This window comes from Notolepis coatsorum (genome assembly GCF_963971535.1).
Source record: "Notolepis coatsorum genome assembly, chromosome: 4".
Classification (NCBI taxonomy): Eukaryota; Metazoa; Chordata; class Actinopteri; order Aulopiformes; family Paralepididae; genus Notolepis; species Notolepis coatsorum.
In genome coordinates, this window is record NC_140168.1 from 54,511,021 (window position 1) to 54,517,020 (window position 6,000).

Sequence of the window (6,000 nt, forward strand, 5' to 3'; positions counted from 1 at the left end):
GAAATGTGTGTGTGTGTGTGTGTGTGTGTGTGTGTGTGTGTGTGTGTGTGTGTGTGTGTGTGTGTGTGTGTGTGTGTGTGTGTGTGTGTGTGTGTGTGTGTGTGTGTGTGTGTGTGTGTGTGTGTGTGTGTGTGTGTGTGTGTGTGTGTGTGCGTGTGTGTGTGCGTGCGTGCGTGTGCATGTGTGGGGGGGGCGAGAGAGTGAGAGTGATGAAAGACCAGTCAAAACATGTGCAAGAGACCTGCCATTAGCACATGTGCTGCTCTCATACTTTTGATATGTCATTTTTCCTATGTCATTATTAAAGTTTGAAAGGGGAAGCCTCCGTTTATTTAATAGCCAATAACGGCCATTGATGGGAGGAGGCCCCACTGGCGAGACGTTCAAAGAAGTGCGTGGAAGGAGGATTTCTGTCAGCTCAGTTTGTTTTGGCCAAGTCTTCTGTCGATCGGCATTCGGAAGTGAGAATGATTTGTTTCAACGGTCAGGGGGTTCAGAGGCTACAGAGACACGCGTTGAAGTGCTGAATAGGTACGTTACATGTGCCATCCCAGGGTCTGGACGACCACGTCCTGCTTCGTGAGGCGGCTTGAAAAGGAGACATCACAAATGGCCTCCGTTCTTTCCACAGAGAACTCCGGTATCAGAGGATCAAGTCACAGACACAGTTTTGGCATCTCGACTGCATTCTCCATTTTCTTGCTGGAAATGTGGACGTGAATACACATCATCTAACTGCAAATGACTTGATTGATGAATTGATTTATCTATTTGTTTTATGCATCATTGCTCTCATACGTGAAATGCCTTCACAATCCTGTGTGTGACTTTGTCACACTCCTCGTGAACCCGTGAGCGCACTCCTCAAGCTCTAATGTCTTACATCCCTAAGGGGTTTCCTCCCTGTGTCATGGTGTAGCCTATCCCCCGGGCAGCCTGTAAAGTGCTTTGAGCTCCGCGGGCCATGAGGAGAGCCCCCTGGTCACTCAGGTTATATTTCCCATGGCATTTGTTTATAGTTCCCCTCCCCCCATGCTAGCTGCCTCTGCTTTTTACGGCTCTCTGCTATAGTCCAAACTCTCTCCTCTTCAAACACCAGGGGACCGCACCTGTCCAGTTCCTCGGAATGTTTCCTCTCTTCCTCTATTTCCCTGTCCTTCTCAATCTAGCATGTTGTTTAATGGCTCGTCCACTCAAACCCCGGGGGGTGGTGTAAAATCTTCAGCTGGTGCCCCTCGTGTATAGTACAGTACCTGGAAGGAAAGTTGGAACCCATCTCACCTGAACTTTGTAACACTTTTAGTCCGCGTGCCGCAATGGCGTAATGCTTATAAGAAAGCGGGGAGGGAGACCAGACGAATGGGCACGTCGACCACGGTATTGGGATTCCACAAGGGCTGCTTTATTAGCTTAGCTGCCACATCAACCATACAAGCCTGGTCTCATGGCTACTATTTTACTCATACGTGAAATAAAGATAGTGTCCACAAACCAGAGCGTCACTGTTGAGTTGAGAAAATGACGGAGCTGGAGCTCAACCCGTCCACGTCATCCATCACCTGGCAACTAACCACTAAACATCACCTAGCAGGTGTACCACTCAACGAAACATCACCTGACAGGTGTACCACTCAACTAAACATCACCTAGCAGGTGTACCACTCAACTAAACATCACCTAGCAGGTGTACCACTCAACAAAACATCACCTGACAGGTGTACCACTCAACTAAACATCACCTAGCAGGTGTACCACTCAACTAAACATCACCTAGCAGGTGTACCACTCAACAACCACTCAACTAAACATCACCTAGCAGGTGTACCACTCAACTAAATGTCACCTAGCAGGTGTACCACTCAACAACCACTCAACTAAACATCACCTAGCAGGTGTACCACTCAACTAAACATCACCTAGCAGGTGTACCACTCAACAAAACATCACCTAGCAGGTGTACCACTCAACTAAACATCACCTAGCAGGTGTACCACTCAACTAAACATCACCTAGCAGGTGTACCACTCAACGACCACTCAACTAAACATCACCTAGCAGGTGTACAACTCAACAAAACATCACCTGACAGGTGTACCACTCAACTAAACATCACCTAGCAGGTGTACCACTCAACAAAACATCACCTGACAGGTGTACCACTCAACTAAACATCACCTGACAGGTGTACCACTCAACTAAACATCACCTAACAGGTGTACCACTCAACTAACCTCATGTCCATCATCACCTAGCAGGTGTACCACTCAACTAGAAGAGGGGCACATAGTGTGGGGCAGGGACGTCAGCGATGGGGAGGAACCAAGACGGGGAACTCCCTAGCTACTTCCATCACCAGCTCTGTGGAGGGATTTTTGTTATATTTTGGGTGCATAGGCCTACTGATGGCATTATTTTACCTTTTTTCAAACAACAAGGGTAAGCTAGGCTAACGATTTTGCTAGATTTGACATCCCCAATTATGACAGTTTTGCTATTGACGTGAATGACATGCATTGAGTTTTAATTTAGGATATTCCCTTTTAATATTCAGATTCATAACAAATCATAACATAAGCGTCTTAAAGGTACATTCCACAATTTTACACAACTTTGTTATGGTTTGTAACCGACCTCAAACGCAACAGCACAGACAGGAAGTTCAGAGTTAGCCAAAAGCTAGGGCGTATTTATTTACAGAGTCACAAGATGGATGAGGTACAGTAATCAAACAAACGGGGATCTGGCATGTGATGATGTAGCGGCTCTGCAGATACTCCCAGTAGATAGTGGTGAGGAATCGGCATGTGACGTTGTAGCGGCTCTGCAGATACTCCCAGCTTTCACTCACGGTGGAAAACGGAGAGAGAGAGAGAAATCAGAAACAGCCCAACACAGAGGCAAAGAGGTGACTGAGTCCAGTATTAATCCCAAGTGACTTGATCTTCGGTGTACCACACACAAGTTAGCTGAGTCCAGTGAAAAACAACACGGTATTCTTCAGTGTTATTCTAACACACAAATTAGCTGAGTCCAGTGCGAAACAAAACGGAATTCTTCAGTGTTATCCTAACACACAAATTAGCTGAGTCCAGTACAAACAAAAATGGTATTTCTTCAGTGTTCACCAAACACACAAAAAAATGATAATCCAAAAAGGACTGTTTCCAAAAACTCACCAGAGCGCAACGCGTAAAGCGGGCAGATAACGAGGCGCAGCTCCAAACGGGGAACCAGGTTCTCCACAGCGGTTCTCCACAAAAAGGTCCTGGAGAGAAAGAAGACAGGAACAGCGACGGGGAAGGCAGGTATATGCAGTTGTATTCCAGAACGACCCAACATCGATAGCAAGGAGGTCTGTGTATATAAAGCCCTCAGGGGCGCTAATTACAAACTGTGACAGCTGCGGGATGAGATTGATACTTGCTCCAAAAGCGTGTGGCGGGGAATGCACCAATCAACACGGCACCTTAAAGGAACGGAGCGCGTGGCGGGGAATGCATCAATCAACATAATACCTTAAAGGAACGGAGCGTGTGGCGGGGAGCGGACCAAACCTCACAAACTTTGATGATCGAATCCTTTCAAACCAAATTATCTATCTATTATAAATCAAAATTGTGGAGGTGTTTCATAGGTAAAGACAGTAAAGGTTGAGCACTTTCAGCTGATATATCACATTCACACTCCCAAGTCATTTAGATTACACACATTGACTGACCGGGAAAGAAGAAAAAAAACTTCAACAGACCATGGTCCCTCATCTCATGGGTGTGATTAATCAAGGCCCTTTCCTCAAGGTATTGGTTAAAAAAAAGATTTATAATTTCAATAGAAGCGTTCCAAATTTCAGATCAGAGGAATAACAGGGAGGATTGGAACCTTTGACGGGGGCTCCGGGGGGACAGGCGGTCGAGACTCCCCAGGCTGGTGAAAGTTTGTCTGTCAGCGACCTGCTCTCTCTCACCCCCCGCCCCCCTCCCCCTCCCCTCCCCCTGCTTTATTTAGTCCCACGAGGACCAGCCACGACCTCACCGCAAGTTTCCACTTTTACCAAGCCGCCCGCCTTCATTTAGCTGTTCTATCTTTCCTTCTCTGGGTCTGTTTCGTCTGTACCCCCTCTGTATGTGACAGCCACCTTTCACCGAGGTTAGAACAGTGGATGAAAATTATTCATACAGGACAGTTGAATCAGATCAGCCACTTGTGTACCTCCTCTGTCATATTGGAGAAATAATGGGGGGGGGGCAGAAAAAAATAAAAGGAAGCAACGTCTTCCTCGCTGGCAGCTGCAGAGTACCAGGCCTTATTGGGATGACTGGTGTGGTGTCGGTAGCCAGCGGTCGGAAAAAAAGAAAAAAGAAAAACTCGGCAGGGCAATGACAGCATCATGTGGCACTTTGGCAGCAGAGACAGAGAATCGGTGGCAGTAAAATGTCCCGATGACTGGAAAACAAAACCTTGGAAAATTTCACAGTGACTGGGAATGGAACTCACAGAGCAGAATGAAGTCTGGTGAAAAGAGAGAGAGGGAGAGAGAAAGAGAGAGAGAGAGAGAGAGAGAGAGAGAGAGAGAGAGAGAGAGAGAGAGAGAGAGAGAGAGAGAGAGAGAGAGAGAGAGAGAGAGATTATAGCTCTGGAACAGGAAGACCCTAGGAAATCCTCAGGAAAAAAAAGGAAATAAAAGAGAGATATTAAAGTGCAATGCAGGTGACAGAGTTGTCCCCGGTGATGTCACGGTTCATTTGAGACAATCACACCGTTCCTTGCTTCAAACAGGGTCAGCAACCGTCATCTAAATCAGGGGTTCCCAAACTTTTCAGGCCAGGACCCAGAAAATAAGGCGTCAGAGAGCCGCGGCCTAATGCACATCGTCAGGCCTTTTTTTTTTTTTTTTTTTTGCCAGACATATTTTTTAAGCCAAATATCACTTCAATCCTATTAAGTTAGTTCAAGTTAGTTATTCATTTATATGTGCTATTTATGAGAGGGCTAACTTGTTGCAAAATAATAATGATAATAATAATAGCCTCATTAAAATACTATTGTTGCTTCGGTTGTTTTCAGCGTTTTATGTGCATAATCTGTTATTTAGTTTGAAATGTTTGTTGAAATAAGTAGATTTTTCGTTTTTGTTTATTTATTAAGTTAATATAAAACCATATAGTCACATTTTAGAATACAATAAAATAAATAAATAAAATGATTTTTTTTTTTTTTTTTTTTAATCATCTCGTGGCCCACCCGTGGCTGCTCGCGGCCCACCTTTGGGTCGCGACCCCGACTTTGGGAACCACTGATCTAAATAACAACGAAAAAGCTGTCCACAAATAGTTTTCACTAGAATAACAGAAATCCACAGTTCGATATTGACGTTGGCCCCGAGGAAGCCGGCGTGGCTTCGCTTCTCTCGGAAAAATACCCCGGGAAAGTGACTTTGAAGAAGACACACCGCATAAATCAGAATAAAGTGAGCTCATGTGTTTGCCGCGGTATGAGGAACGAGAGGAATCGCCTGTGTCTTATGCTTTAATTATGCCCAAAATCTCACAACCTGCTCTGCATGTCGACTAGTATGCTGGCTGGCGAGAGAATCTGATTCTCGGGCCTCCAGTTTGCAGTCGCACCATATACACAGATAACCCGTTCGGTAACTCACCCGACCCCCACCTTCCCCCACCCGCCGCTACCCCCTGCAGGGACACATCTCAAATATTTATGTCCGCCTTCCCCCGGAAGGTGCAGGTAGGACAACCTGGCCAGCGAAAAAAGGCCCTCACTATTCAACATCTGGAGCTTCTAAAACCATCTGGCGAAAGGGCCGTAAATCACTGTTTCCTTTGGTTAAATCCACTAAAACGTTTGTATGCATTTTCATCTTGAGAGAGAGTTTCCCCTATAGACTCTGGTTCACTGCCCAAAACAGAGAGCTACGTGCATTCATTTGTCACCAGGCCTCTCCTGTTCTGGCTTACCCTGCCAAAGGTACTGTACCGAACGGCA